This window comes from Heteronotia binoei, chromosome 9 (assembly GCF_032191835.1).
Source record: "Heteronotia binoei isolate CCM8104 ecotype False Entrance Well chromosome 9, APGP_CSIRO_Hbin_v1, whole genome shotgun sequence".
NCBI classification, from domain to species: domain Eukaryota; kingdom Metazoa; phylum Chordata; class Lepidosauria; order Squamata; family Gekkonidae; genus Heteronotia; species Heteronotia binoei.
In genome coordinates this window covers 65,960,887-65,977,710 of record NC_083231.1, presented here as the reverse complement: position 1 = coordinate 65,977,710, position 16,824 = coordinate 65,960,887, and positions in this window count along the sequence as shown.

Sequence of the window (16,824 nt, the reverse complement as noted above, 5' to 3'; positions counted from 1 at the left end):
GAGATTTATTCCCATAGAAAATCATGGAGAATTGATCCGTGGGTATCTGGGGCTCTGGGGGGGCTATGTTTTGGGGTAGAGGCTATGTATCTGGGGCTCTGGGGGGGCTATGTTTTGGGGTAGAGGCACCACATTTTCAGTATAGCATCTAGTGCCTCTCCCCAAAATACCCCCCAAGTTTCAAAAAGATTGACCAGGGGGCCCAATTCTATGAGCCCCAAAAGAAGGTGCACCTATCCTTCATTATTTCCTATGGAAGGAAGGAATTGAAAAGGTGTGCCGGAAGGAAGGAATTGAAAATGTGATGGCCAGAACTCCCTTTGGAGTTCAATTATGCTTGTCACAGCCTTGATCTGGGCTCCACCCCCAAAGTCTCCTGGCTCCACCCCCAAAGTCTCCTGGCTCCACCCGCAAAGTTCCCAGATATTTCTTAAATTGGACTTGGCAACCCTATATCATATGACCCTATATCAAACTGACACACACCACTAGAAATTGTACTGTATTGTACTGTGAATTTGTGCAGTCCCAGTCATGGACCCACACCCACAGAACTGAAATTAACTATGCACTAAATGTAAAATGGAGTTGAGCTGTTAGTGCCAGATAATTGTCTCCTACGTACATTGCTTATTTAGAGCATGAAAGTCAGTCAAGGATCTGGGCTACCTGATAGGCCTAAGATTTCTTGAAGCCCTGGGAAAGAGTCCAAAAATCAAGTCCTGGTGCCAAAGCCATGGGGCTATTGTCATAAGAAGACCAACTCCCAACACTCAGCAATTGGAACTGGAACTGGAAATTAGAGGTGGGGAAGGAAATATCATAAATATATATAATTAACTTACTTTATCATACTTTATTTTAAGCAGTATGGAAAAGTGATATAATAATATAGTAAATAAATAATAAAGCTTCCGACTTGACAGTACTCCTCAGGGTCCATTAGAGTCTGGAAAAGAAATGCTCAGAAAATTCAAAGCAGTGATGTTCACAAACCCTTCTAAACCTCAGTTCTGTGAGAGTAACCCACTTTTTCTGACAGAGAAAATTTATGTGTTTGTTATATCATACAGGAGAAACTATAATAACAGATCAGAAAACAGCCAATTTAATCCTGTGAGTATTGAAGGTACTCTGCACCTTCAAAGAGCTGAACTGAGCCATGTTGTTTTGGGATTTGTTTTTGCAAAGAGTGTACCTTCTGGTAAATAGAGTAAATAGTAAGAGATAGATGTGGCCTGATCTACACAGAAGCCCTGGAGCTCAGCAGGAAGAACACAGGAAGAAATAATTCAAAGTGAGGTAAGAAAATAAAAGAGTAGAGTCAGAATAACGCAATGTAGCAGCTATAAAAGGAAGAAAAGTGATTGGAGTGGATGGGGTTGAATTTGCAGGAGATGGTATTGTTGTATCTAGAACTGTACAAATGGACGCAAAAACATTAAACCGTTGCCTTGAGCAGTACATGATCTACTGCCTGCACCAGATATCTGGCATCATTGTCGGATACGGGAAGATATATTTCAAAATATGTTGTAAAGGGAAAGGCAAAACAATGGGTGAAGACCATAGTCTCTGTCAGTTTTAAAATGACAAGGGATTTACTACATACCCCCACCCAAAAATGAGGTGGATTCTACAGAGAGTGGGTCAGAATGTTCATTAAAAATAGTCAATGGCAAAGCAGACTTGGCCCTTTGATTCCTCTGATATGCCAGCTAGAATTTAACTGGTCAAAACAGAATGGAAATGGAATCTAGCCTTATTATATGACATTTGAATGCACCATCAATGCATGAAGTAAGTACAGGATTGTATCCTTTGATCTGCCCCATGTATCTGTGCATTGACTTGGTCTTTTGTGCAATATCTACGCATGACAGCTGTATGCCCTATCCTCATGATCTATGCCCTACAGAGCTCAGGCATATAACTTGCATTGTTGTTTGGAAGCCCTTATCAGTGTATAGAAGCAAGGGATAGAGCCAGTGGTACAAACCAACACTACCCTCCATATGTCCACTGAACATATGAAGCTACCATATATTTCCCATCTGACTGGCAGTGTCTAAGGCAGGAAAAGGTCTTTTCTGACATGTTATCTGGTTTCTGCACCTCATAGTAATAAATCTGCTTTCCCTTCTGCTTAGTGGTATTTATGGAAATATATCTCTGGTTTTTTCCTTAGTTTGAGCCAATTAATGTTATTACACCATGCTGCCAGGGTTGTTTCTTAATAGTATGGGTAACAATTATTGAAAATAGAGTAATCATTATTTTAAAAAACAAATGGGAACTGACAACAAAATATTCTGTAATGTGTTATAGTTTAAGTTGTAGTTGCATTTTTAATAACTGCAGTGTAGGATTTGTAGTTACTAAATGTATATACTCCTTGTGATGAGACCCACTAAAAACAGTACACAGAATGTATGCAAAGCATTAATCCTTTTATTTTCTTCCCTTGTTGGTTTTCTCTGTTTCTGTATGCGTTAATTATAAATGTCACAGTTCTTTTTATTTCTGTATTGTTCTGCTGTTTGTAATATTTGTTATTGTTGCTTTTAATTAAAGTATTTCTTTGAATACTACACTAGATGTAAATATTTCTCAGTTGTCATTTGATTGGGCTGGTCTTGTGAAAAACAGACTCCAGATATGCACACAAAGGCAGCAGATTCTCAGTACAGAGTGTCAAACAGTGATATGGGAAGGTCCTTGGTGTGAATCTTGCTTAAGACACTAATTTTGAGGTAGCCTCAGGCAATTTTCTCTTTCTCATTTCAGCTGCAATGTGGGAGAAATAATACTGAACTCTGCAGTGTGGGAGAAGTAATACTGGACTTTGAATAAGAATGGTTAAAGCCTTGTTGAGATAATACGCAGGACAGCTTTACATAACTTGAAATGTACTATCTCAAGTATTCCTGTTTTATATTTCCTCTGCCATGAAAATCAAATGCACTCCAAATCCCATCCTTCTGAAAGCATCATCTATTTGCATACTGCGTGTTTTGAATGCCATCCAAGGTAAGCACCCCAGCACTAGCATGAACAGGAAAGGAGATGCAGCATTGGAGATATGAACAAAGAGAAGCAGGAGCCCTTGCAGACCTTGGGGTGCATGACTGAGCTCTCTCTGTCCAAGGATTTTAAGCAGCAAACTGATTGCCCTGTAGGAATGGCTCTTTGCCCCCACCTATCATGTGCCTGTATATTTGTAAACAAAGCAAATGCTACAGAGACGTACCTTCTCCCTCCAAGGGAACTAACCTGGATCAGTACTAGTCTCAATAATGTCTCATGACTTGCAGAAGTGGGATGAGTGTAACAGGATGTCCACATAACATATGCCTAAAAGAAATATGTTACATAAGTGGCTGACCGTATTACTTGAATTGTGTGGGTAAATGTCTAATTGTAGAGCATGGTTTCCCAAACTTTTATTTCCCGTGGCCCGGTTATTTTTACACTTCTCCTTCATGCCCCACTAAAATTTGGGGGTTGGGTGGAGCCAGAAGATAGGAATTATGTCATTTCCTGTGGTGTCACTTCCAGGTCAAGGGCCAAGTGATGTCACTTCTAGGGCACACTTAACCAAAACTCCACCTTTTCTTGTGATGTCACTTCCAGGGCACTCCCCCAAACCTGACTCTTCTTCTGAAGTAACTGTTTTCAGAAAAATCTCTCTGAAACTCATGCTGAGCCAAAATGGGAGTGGAAAGTGGGTGGTCTGCAACTTTTTCATACATTTCCAGGGTCCTCTCTTTCCACCCTCACACCTGCATGCACCTATCTGTTTGTGTGTTCTTCTCCAGCTTGCAAGCACTCCTAATGCCCATGTTCAATTGCCTGCACCACCTACACACCCCTTCCTCAACAGCACTAGCCAGTGTATGCAGTTGGAAATGCTGTTGCCATTGCTATCAGGAATGCCAGTGCTGTGTACCACCCACACTGGGCCCTGGCAGCTGTTGTACCTCAAAATATGCTGACACATTTAGTAGGCCCTTCCTTCAGCTGCTACTACTGGAACCCTGTCTCAAGCTACAACAAAGCTTGCTTGGTTTCAAGAAAATCTTTTGACAGCTATTTTTCATACTTTTCCTTGACTGAAACACTGGGAAATTGCTGTAAAAGGTAGCAGAGAATTGTACTGTAATTAATGAATTAATTTAAAGTTATATAAAGTTCATACAAGCTTTTCTGCAGTTATCTCAAAAAGGATATTTATGAGGGGCTTGGAGCTTTTTACTGGCTGTGTTTCCCATGCCTTTAAAAGCAACCTGCTATGCAGATATTTAGCCAGTGAACTTCTTTCATTCTTTTTAATATCTACAGGAGGTGTTTAATTTTGGTGTCAGATAGCTGTTAAAAGCAGGACCAGTAAAATGGTGCCAGGTTCATAGTACCATCACTTCCAGTGCTGTTGAGATATACAAAATATCCAAAAATCTCTTTCTGCCCCACACCTCTAACTCTCACTCACTCACACAGAAATCTCATAGAAAGGACAGCTGGCTACAACTGGGGGTGCCAATTTTTTCATTGACACAGCTCCTATGTCTGCAACAACAGTATGATGAACAGAAAAGTTTTATCCAGTAAAAAATGGAAGGCAAGGAAAAGAAAGACATGGAAAGAAAGAACATAAGAGAAGTCATGTTGGATCAGACCAGTGGACCACCCAGTCCAAAATTTTCTCATACAATGTCCAAAAAGCACCAGAATGTCCACCAGTGGGACCAGAGCACTAGAAGTCCTCCCAATGTTGCTTCCCTCCACCCCCAGCACCAAGAATACAGACAGAGCATCCCTTGCAGTGGGAAAAAGAAAGAAGGGGGGGCAAAGGGGAAAAAAGCCTTACTCACCGTCAGATTACCTCAGCCAGCAACAATTCAGCCCAGGGGTTGTTTGGTAAAAAAAATAGCTACTGGAATGCCCACTCCCTGCCCCTCCTGGCTGAAAAAAACACACACCCCTTCTTTGCCGCCTAGGCCTCCCGGGGAAATCTCTCCAAAAGAACATACTACAAGGCACATGAAAGCTGATACTTTGAAGAATGCTTCATGGATCTAAAGTGCCAGTGGATGCCTGCTTTTATCTCAAACACTGGGAGAGGGGAAGAAGGAAGGAGAGGCAGCCCAGCTCCTCTCTGCACAACACGGAGATGGGGAAAGGAAGGAAGCCAAACAGAGCTCAGGCTTTGCAGCCTGTGTCAGTCTTCAAGGCTAGCTTTTCTCTGTACAACAGAGAGATGGTGGAAGGAAGGAAGGAAGCAGAGCAGAGGTCATGCTTTGCTGGGGGCGGGGCTAGCTTTGGCTTTTCTTGTGACCCAGTAGTGAGGCTTCCGTGGCCCGGTACCGGGTCCCGACCCTGAAAATGGGAAACAGTTGTTGTAGAAGAAGCCAGATTGACTTAAAATGGTTGAAGAGAAAGGAAGCAAAAGCGAAACTGGAGCTAGGAGTGGGGAGGATTCCTCCTGCTATTTAGCCATTCATAGTGCAGGACAAATCCTCTCCAATCCCAGCTCCCATCCTGCTTTTGCTTCTCTCTGTCTCTTTGGCATCAGCCAGTCTATCTCTCACTGTTGATGCAATGGGGGCTGGAGAAGATTCCTGCAGCAGCCATTTTAAAAGGTATCAAAAGGTATCACCAAGTCATTTTCTATGCACATTACCCTCTAGGGTTGCCAGCATCCTAGTGGGGCGTGGAGAGCTCATGGAATTACAACTGATCTTCAGACTGCAGAGATCAGTTCTCCTGAAACAAATGGCTGCTTTGGAAGGTAGACTTCATAGCATTATATCCCACTGAGATTCCTCCCCTCCCCCAAACTCTGTCTTCCTCAGGTTTATCCAGAATTTCCAACTCACAGTAAGCAACATTACCTTCTACCCATTTCCACATTTTCATTGCTCTCTGCTGATCATTGTAAACAGGAATAACAAATACATGTACTACAAATAAATACATACACTGTAAGATTTTTAGTCTTACTGTTTGATGTTTGTCTGTGTCTGATCAATATGAATGCTGCCACTCTGGCATGATCTGCATTTGCACACTCATATTTTCACACAGCCTCATGAGAGTCATAGTTAGGGTTCCCAATTCCCTGATCAGAGCTTGTTTCCCCCCTGCCTCCAATCTGCCGCCAGGGATCTGGTTAGTGAGGGGGAGCCCTGCCCCCAAAGAGTTTTGGCACACCTGAAGTATCCAGCATGATGATGTCACCCAGAGAGGACATCATTGCACTGGGCACATTGCATCACCATAGAGTTTTCCCCCCCAAAATGATAGAGTGTCCCCCATGTGAAATGCCTGGCACAATGATGTCACTTCTGGGTGACATCACCACAGCCTGCACACTTCATGTCCACACAGAAAACTCCAAAAAGAGAACTGTAGTCCTTAAGTTACTCAAATTGGATGGCTCAGAGACAAAGAGATCAAAGGCTCAGATGATGAATGATTACAGTTGTCAAAAACAATATGTGAGCATGCTCAGCGCAATGATCTCATCATCGGTAATTACAGTTAATTTGTGTACAGTGTCACTGCATACCTGATATAGTATAACAATGTTATATTAAGGCATTACACATTATTACAAAATATTACACAATACAGTAGAATGTACCTACTCTCATGCTTTACAGAGAAACCTGTGACACAGTTTTCTGCATCATCATGGCTAAAATCACTTTAATATACAAATTTTGAATTTAGCATCAGTATCCAAGTTACTGAATCAAACCACAGGAACTTAACTGTTTTTTTTCCTCTCTGTACAGTGAACAATGTAATTTTATATGCATGCAAAAGCATTTTTACCTGTTATAACCTTAAATTAGTACAAATGCAGGCCTTCAAAAAACATAGTATCTACAAACCCAAGAAGAGCCATGCTTGAGGAAGCCAGAGTGAAATATAGCTCTTTTCATTGAGGTAAACATTGCCTGTTCTGATTCTGCATGGTGAAAAATTAGCACTTCTATTATTCATCCATATTTGAAAATAAAATTACTATACCAACTCATGCCAGAAATGAAGGATTTTAATGCTAGATGTTCAGACTTCACCAATTTCACAGTGACTGCTCACTGATAGCCCATAAGGCAAAGTTAATGTTCATTTGTTGACATGATGAAGCATAGCATCTTCCATTGTAGTCACAATGAATTCGTATTTCTGCCCTTTTCCTCTCTGGGGTTTCAAAATATATTTGCTTTTCAAATAAGAAAAAAGGATAACGATAGACAAAAGACAGGAAACCTGATTTATTGATATAATTTTAAAGTTTGGCTTAGGAGAAGCACTAAGTGAACACAAAATCATGATTGCACACAAACCATCAAAGAACATCTCTTTACACACTCTTGAAAGAAGGTGTTCATATATAAGATTGTTAAGATATTTTCAAACTATTTTAAAAATCATCTGGGCACTAGGGAAGCAGACATCTTCTTAAGGATGAAGGACTTCATCCCTTTGGGAGGGGTCTATGTGTGGTACAGAACATTTTTAATGTAGAAAATACCAGGTTCAGTATGGGTGTGATCAGATGGGCAGGTTGCTGTGGCAGAATCTTTGCTTTTTAAAAGCCATGTGAGTTTGGTTTATTTTGATCAGACAGCACCCCCTAAACCAGCAACAACACTCATGAGGCACTGAGAGAATGTGAGTGGCTGAATTATACCCAATCTAAACAGTTTGTCTGCCTTTCCTATTAACAGCCACCAGGTTGTGAAAGCATAATAGGACCAGAATACAATGTGGGGGTGGGGAGGGGACCAAGCAATTATGCCTACAGACATCTATTTTATTAGTCAAACAAAAGTTTTAGCAACAACATATGGTGCGGGGGGTATTTTTTTTTATAAAAAACCCTACAACTCCCATGAAGTAGTACAAGAATATGCATGCACAGATTGATCAAGATCTGAACAGTTCCACTTCCTATGTCATGAACGATTACCAATTCAGGCAAAAACAATGGACACAGGGGGAAAAATAACCAACTAAGACATGTTCATGTTTTCTATAGTTAAAGAATATGACAAAAAGTGATGAGAGCTAGTATATGTAGTAGTAGCTAAGAGTGAATGGTTTGTCCAGCTTATGGTAAATTCTGTTTTGTTAACATTTGTCTGTTCAGTGTGTTTATCAGTTTGCACTTATTGATCTTTTTTCCTAAGGTGTGGTGTACACTTTATATGTTTAAAATATTTATATGCCACACTTTTTGTCATGCACTCAAAGCAATATATGATTTTGTAGTCTGGAGATTAGAGTTTGTTAATGTTTTACTGTACAGTACTGTTTACTTCTGTAATTTATGTGGATTTTATTTTAAAGCCTTGTCTGAGAGATCAGGAGGGAAAGCAGCATGGTGTACCCCAATCTCGTCAGATCTTGGAAGCTAAGCAGGATTGATATTTGGAGGGAAGACTCTGCAGAGGAATGCAATGGCAAACCAAGTCTGCTTCTTACTAACCTTGAAAGTCCTTTGCTGGGGTTACCATAAATCTACGGTGACTGACAGCACTGTACACACATACGATACACACACACACACACACAGAAGAGGGAAAGGGTTGATTCCTTCAATGAAATAAATATACTGTGCAAGTCAGTTATATTTAATACTCTTTTGCCACTGATGGAGGCAAAGAATTCACAACAGTATATTAATACATATAGTTTGATATCTCCAAAATATGCATTGTGAATATTAATTTGGACAAGGCACAAGTGACAGTGCATTTCTAATTTTCTCCTGAATGGGATCACAAGTTCTAAATTTCTAATCCAGGAGTGCTCTTGGATTTTTCACGGCAGCTAGAAGTGGCCAGAAATGACTTTTATCAACTGTTTCAATAACCACTACTCTTCCTCATTGGTTCAGAATTCACTACTGTCATGCTTGCCCTTCTGACTTCAATGCTGGATTATTGCAGAATGCTCTACAAGGGATTGCCTTTGAAGGTGAATTGGGAGCTTCAGATCATCTGTAATTCTGCTGCCAAGAAAAGACTGAATGGGCTGATTCTGGCACAAGTAATTACCTCTTTGCTGTCCTATTTTACAGTGCTGGGTATCACTTCTAAAACCTTTAGCCCAGATCTGGTGTCCAGTATTAATCTTTCAATTACTTCATTAGGTTTTGCTTAGCTAACTTTATTTATGCGTTAAAATCAATCTGTTTGTAGAACAGGACTTTTTTCTAATATGGCACCTGCTTTTCTACAGAGTATCTACATATTTCTATTCTATTTATTTACTTATTCAGAATGCCTTTCTTGCTGAGACTCAAGATGGATTAGAGTATAAACAGTGCAGCCAGACAGCATAAAACAAAGAACTATGCAATAGGATTAGGATTGCATAATTAGAAAACCATACAAACAACAACCTATCTAAGGCAGGTATATTATAAGCAATACAGAGAGTGGATTACAAGGTAAAGAGAATGCAGTAAAAGGTTATACCTATAATAATAATTGTAGTGGATTCTTCCATTATAATGGTACCCTCTAGGCTACTCATTTTGCTACAGTTTTAATAGTTAAAAAATATCCTCTTGAACATTACATTTTTGCACATTCTGACCTCCTCAGGAAGGTTGGGATCCACCACTGAGAATGCACATGAACAGGCAGCTGCCAATTTTATCCATGTATTGGGTAGCACCTTTAAAAGGCTTTGCTCAGATGAATGAAATTGTCAACAGAGGACCATAGAGGAAGAGGTGGTCCTGCAGGTATGTAGTTCCTGACAAGCAGAGCTGAATGCTGCAACTGATTAGTAACCAATGGAGTGCAGAATGGATGTAACAGGCATGTCCTACCTGATGCTCAACGGTAACGGAATAAAAGAATAAAGGGATGGCTAAAGGAAGATGGGGAGATGGCAGAGAGGCTCAATGACTTTTTGCTTCTGTGTTCACTGTGGAAAGTGCAAAGCATGTATCCATGCCATAGCCACTCTTTTCAGGAAGGGAGTCTGAAGAACTCAGACAAATTGAGGTGACCAGAAATGAAATTTTAGACCTAGTGGGGAAATTAAAAACAGATAAGTCTCCAGGTCCTGATGGCATACACACAAGAGTTCTTAGGGAACTCAGATGTGAGATCATTGATCTACTAACCTATATATGTAACCTAAATTCAGCTGCTGTATCAAAAGACTGGAGAGGAGCAAATGTGACACCAATTTTTAAAAAGGGATCCAGAGGGAAACCAGGAAATTACAGACAGCTTAACATCTATCCCAGGCAAATTAGTAGAAACTGTAATCAATGATAAAATTAGAACAAATGTTGAGTCCAATGGCACCTTTAAAAACAACAAAGTTCAATTCTGGGTATAAGCTTTTGTTCGCATGTACATAGAGGGACAAAGAGAAGTCTTGCTTCGCCAACCTTTTGGAGTTATTTGAGGAACTAAACAAGCATGTAGACAACGGTGACCCAGTAGATATTATACACCTGGATTTTCAAAAGGCTTTTGACAAGCTACCTCACTAAAGATTCCTGAGTAAACAGAGGAGCTCTCCACTAAATGGACAGTTCTTACCATGGGGAAAGGTAAGCAATGGAATCACAAAAGGATCAGAATTGGGGCCAGTACTATTTAATTAATTTATTAATAATCAGATGACACCAAATTATTCAGGATGGTGAAAACCAAGACTGACTGTGAAGAGCTCCAAGAGGACCTCCACAAACTGGGTGAGTGGGCAACCATTTGGCAAATAAAGTTCAACATTCATAAGTGTGAATTGAGGCACATTGAGAGAGAAAAAATCCCAACTTCAAGTATAGGCTAATGGCGTCTGAACTTGCTGAGACTGAGAGGGGGAAAGATTTTGGGGTCTGTCATGATCCTAGGCCAAGTGCAGTCTACAGGCCTGGAGAAACCTACATTGGAGTTACTGGTGGGCCTACATCTCCCAGAATCCCTTCTGTCCCTCTAATTGGGTGGCAGAGATCTTGGAGGGAAAACTGACCAAGGAGGGGTGGGACCTAAGAGGAAGGAGTAAAAGGCCCAACTATAAAGGGAAGTTGTTATCTCTGGAGAGGCTGCAGATAGATAATGGTTCTCTCCAGAGCTGGAGGCAGGTTGCAGCCAGTGAGGGATCCCTCATCCATTTTTCTCCATTTCCCAAAATACTAGAACTTGAGGGGATCCAATGAAGCTGAAGGGCAACAGGTTCAGGACAGAGAAAAGGAAGTACTACTTTACAAGAGAGCGATTAAAATATGGAATTTGCTGCCAGAAGCATTAGTGATGGCTACAAGAATAAACAGGGGGATTAGATAGATTCATGGAAGACAAGTCTGCTAGCCATGGTGACTGAGGGGAACATCTGCATTCAGAGGCACTAAGCCTCTGAATTGTAGAGCCAGGAGGCAACATCAGGGAAAGTCCTCAGCCTCTACGCTCTGTTGTTGGCCCTCCAGCGGATCTGATTGGCTACTGAGTGAGGCAGGATGCTGGGCTAGATTGATCATCCTTCTGATCCAGCAGGGCTCTTCTTGTTTTCTTAGATTCTTCACTGGGCTGTAGTATTCTGTACTAACTGGAGTTTCTGAGTTGTATGACTTTTTTTAAAACCCAGCTAAATATTTTTCTTTAATATTTTTCTTTACTCCCCCCACACACCAGATGTACTGTCAAGAAAAAGAGGGAGGCATCTTACATTCTCGCACTAGTTCCAAGAATGCAATATTTTTTTTTTCTTTAAAAAAATATTACAACATGGAACTAGAGTTCTGGGTTCAATGTATTGTACTCAAGTGGTCCTGTTTCTGGGTAAACATTTTGTAGTCATGGAATCAAACAACATTTAAAGCAAAAAAGGATGTTTTATTGCATAATTACAGCACTGTCCTCCAAAACATCAAGGAGACTTAGAAATGAATCTTGTAAAGATGAGGTTTTGTTTGCCTCACTTCTTTCAGCATTCAGAAGGTAAGAAGCATGTTTTATAAATGATGTTTCACTATTGATCATGATGAGCAATAAATTCACCCACTGGAAAATTCACAGTTAACTTATTTTTTCCCCACCTTGCAAGATTAACTCACTTGTGAATAGCTCTGTTCATTCTTTCCTTCAAATCCGTCTTTCTCTTATGACAGTATAGAAGCAAGTAATTGCACACAGTTTGCATTTCCTTTTCCAGTGCTCCCTGGTGGCCAAAGCAGAAGAAAAAATACATATAACATAATATTTGCCCTGTGCCTACATTGCTCTGCTGTTGAATTAAAATAGACACATTCATTTTACTCTTATTTACTGTATTTACTCAAAAGGAAAACTACTCCCCCCACACATCAGATGTACTGTCAAGAAAAAGAGGGAAGCATCTTACATTCTCGCACTAGTTCCAAGAATGCAATATTTTTTTAAAACAAACAAACATGTATATATCATTGTGAGGGAGACTCATGTTTCATTTATCGTTGGGTTCCTTTCAGGTAAAGATGGCAACCAGTCCTCCAAATATCTGGTTGAACATATCTCTTGCCCTCCCCACACATCCTTGCTTTGGCCCTGTGTGGAAAAAAAATAGGTATTAAATTTTGCCTTCTTTCAAACAACCACAAATCTACTAATTTTGGAGATCAGGGCTGCAACCTTAAAAATATTTTCCTGGGGCTCCATAAAAATGGGACTTATTTCTGAGTAGATCTACTTAGGATTGTTCACTAACAATGTAGTCCTATGGCAGAGCTGGGTGTCAGTGTGCAATCATGAAGGTATCATTTAAATGGCCTGTATATGTGCTGCTTTTTTGCACCTGCACAGCCAGCTAAATTTTCATGTTGATCCATGCTTAGAATGAACAGAGAACCTTAGTTTGGACACGTCTTTAAAAAAAAAAAAATGACCAGTTTTGCAACTTGCTTTTATGTATGGCCCTTTTCACACTAGACTTTAATCCTGGTTCAGCCCTGTCCCTGAACTGACATTTCACACTACACTTGAGTTCACCCTTGTTTTTAACTTAGGGTGTTCCTTTTTCATTTCTGCATTACACTGAATTCACCCCCGTTTTGCCCCACAATTGTCCTGCGATATATGGATGCTGTTTTGCTAAGGGTTTTCCTGAAAGGTAAATGAACATAAGTCAAATTTAGGGAAAACCCAGGTGGAGGTCCAAGTGTGGAAAGGGCCGATATCTCATGTTCCATCTTTAAAAAAATTTAATCATGGTATCAAAAGCTGGAAGTATCTGAATAGGCTTCCCATTTGCCTGTCTGTGGTGTGCAAACCCCCACCTCTGATAATTTGAGAAGTTGGAGAAAAAAGGGGAGATAAGAATGATGGTGATGCTCTAGGACCATCACCTAGAGCATCATGTGGAATGAACATTACCTCTAGGTGGAGAGCTGGAGAATGTAACATAATTTCCAGATGGAGTTCTAGAAATCCCTCTAACCCCTATGCAATTTACCAAAGCTTGGAAAAATTCAGAGCATCACCTTGAAAATTCATCCTCCCAGGCCACTGTCCTCCATATCTCTTGGCATTTGCCAATGCAGGTTAGCAAACCTAATCCTGAGCCTCTCTAACCTCTGAATGGATCTTGGCAGGAACAATTACAGATGTAAAAAATAAGCATAGGGGAGCTGCTTACCTGCAATCCAGCCAAGTAACAAGGAGGTTGGAGAGCAATAAAGGAGACCCCAGTAGCTAGTGGGAGAAAGGAGAAAAAATAAAAATACCATTTGAGAGCCGTGTGACATCACGTAGAGGTTTTCTGGGAAAACCCAAAACTAATGTCAGCCATCTCTAGGAATCACCAAAAACTCTATGCTTTTACTCTGTGGTTTTACCATAGAGTTTCCAGTGATTCCTAGCAAGCTGTGATATCATTTTTCCCAGAAGTGATATCCCACCATCACTGATGGCCACCCTGCATGTGCCCCTCTAATCTCCCACTGATAGCCAGGCCAGGCTGGGCCATTCCACCTCCCATGGTTAGATGTGTAATTATGTCAACTTACTAAAAATCTGTATATCTCACTTGCACGTGGTTTCAGATGTTCAAGAGCAGTGTTTCCCATTTGCAGAGTCATGACCTGGTACCGGGCCACGGAAGCCTCACTACCCAGTCACAAGAAAAGCCAAAGCTAGCCCCGCCCCCAGCAAAGCTAGCCCCATGCCATCTCTGTGTTGTGCAAAGAGGAGCTGGGCTGCCTCTCCTTCCTTCTCCCTCGCTCCCAGTGTTTGAGAAAAGCTAGCATCCGCTGGCACTTTAGACCCATGAAGTGTTCTTCAAGGTATGAGCTTTCATGTGCCTTGCAGTATGTTCTTTTGGGGAGATTTCCCCGGGAGGCCTGGGCAGCAGAGAAGCGTGTGTGTGTTTTTTTCAGCCGGGAGGTGTAAGGAGTGGACATTCCAGTAGCTTTTTTTTTTTTTACCAAATGACCTCTGGGCAGAATTTTTGCTGGCTGGGGTCATCTGATGGTAAGGAAGGCTTATTTTTTTCTTTGTCCCCCTTCCTTCCTTCCTTCCTTCCTTCCTTCCTTCCTTCCTTCCTTCCTTCCTTCCTTCCTTCCTTCCTTCCTTCCTTCCTTCCTTCCTTCCTTCCTTCCTTCCTTCCTTTCCCTGCAAGTGATGCTCTGTCTGTATTCTTGGTGCTGGAGGGTGGGAAAGCAACAGTGGGAGGACTTCTAGTGCCCTGGCCCCACTGATAGACATTCTGGTGCTTTTGGGGCATTGTATGAGGGAATTTTGGACTGGATAGTCCACTGGCCTGATCCAACATGGCTCCTCTTATGTTTATGTTTTTTTCTATCCATGTCATTCTTTTGCTTTCCTTTTCTTTCTTTCTTTCTTTCTTTCTTTCTTTCTTTCTTTCTTTCTTTCTTTCTTTCTTTCTTTCTTTCTTTCTTTCTTTCTTTCTTTCTTTCTTTCTTTCTTCCTTCCTTCCTTCCTTCCTTCCTTCCTTCCTTCCTTCCATTTTTCCTGGATGAAACTTTTCTGTTCATCATACTGTTGTTGCTGACATAGGATCTCTACCAATGAAAAGTTGGCACCCCCAGTTGTAGCCAGGTGGCCTTCTATGAGATTTCTGTGTGAGTGAGAGTTAGAGGTGTGGGACAGAAAGAGATTATTGGAGATTACTGCAGTATATCTCAACAGCCCTGGAAGAGATGGTACTTTGAACTTGGCACCGTTTTACTGGTCCTGCTTTTAACAGCTGTAAGCCAAAATGCCCTCAAAACGAGGTTGGGGAATTGACAGGTGGGCATCTATAGCTTTAAAAAGGATTGAGAATCTATGTATACAGGAGTCTACTTCCAGAAATTATTGCTTAAATTCACCAAGGACACTAATTAAATAAAAACAATTAAAATTTATTGTAGAAAAAATATAGAACATACATACAAGGTAATGAATACATACAACACACATACAGTCCTAATAAAAATAGAAAGAAATGCATAGAGGTAACATAAGGATGAACAAACAGGGTGATAATTACCAATCGTAGTCTTCAAGGAAGGCTCCAATGGCAACGAATGAGGACTAGGGGGAAGGGACCCTCAACTGATCAGGAATCGGGGATGTATCTAGACAACGAAACTGGGGTACTGCTAGATGCATACCTGTGGGGAGCTGGGCCACAGGTTATAAGGACTACCTTGAGCCCTTAGGGGATGGGAGGTACAGGGGCAGAGGACAGGTGGTCAGCTGGTACATGACCTCAGAAAAAGGGGAGGCTCCACAATGACCATAAGGCCTGGACTTATGCAGTAGCCAATAGCCAGTTTATTGGGGGTACCTGATTGGATGCCCATATCTGGCCAATGAGTAGGCTTGGCCCTGGTTACCTGATTGGACTTCCAGGTAACTATGGGACAAAGGGGGAGACTCCAGGATGACCATTTAGGGAAAGAATGAGGGAAATTATTGGGTTGGGGGTGATTAAAACTATCAAACTTATCTAAAAAGGTGACAATAGATGGCCAAATTGCTACCTAAGATAACACCCAGTCTATATAAAGATACTTGGTTCTAGGTGAAAATGTTCTTCCTCTTCTTCATCCCTCTACTGGCACCAGTCTTTGTCTTGGGTTCCGTTGGACAAAGGCTTAGGCAGTCTGGTAGGATCTACGCCTAAGATAAGTTTGATGGCCTTATGCATAGGTGACATCTGTTGAGTATGTGAGCCTCTCGCTTCGCTGTAATGGAGTGCATTGCAGGAAGATAGCTGCCGGTGATGTTAGCCTTCCCATATGGATTCTATGGTCGAGGCTGGAAACCGCTTGCCTGGACAGTTCCTGGCAGCGCAACTTCTTCCTCTGCAACAGCCGAGATGGTGATCGCATGGAGCGACTGGAAACCCATTGGTTCTCCTGGTTAGCACTCTTCCGGAGACATGGAGTGCTGCTGCAACGTTGTGGCTGTTAGTACTCACATATAAGTCCCTTCACTCTGGTAGACAAAACCCACGTTCTCCTGGCAGATGTGTGTGAGTTGAGTCTCCAGGCACCCTGGCAACCAAATGGGTGACTACGATGTTCTGAAATTAGGGGTCTTTTCCTCGCACAGCTATCTGACACCAAAATTAAACTCCTCCTGTAGATATTAAAAAGGATGAAAGTAGTTCACTGGCTAAGTATCTGCACAACAGGTTGTATTTAAAGGCATGGGAAACACAGCCAGTAAAAAGCTGCAAGCCCCTCGTAAATATTCTTTTTGGGATAACTGCAGAAAAGCTTGTATGAACTTGATATAACTTGAAATTGTTCATTAATTGCAATAGAATTCTCTGCTACCTTTTACAGCAATTTCCACGTGT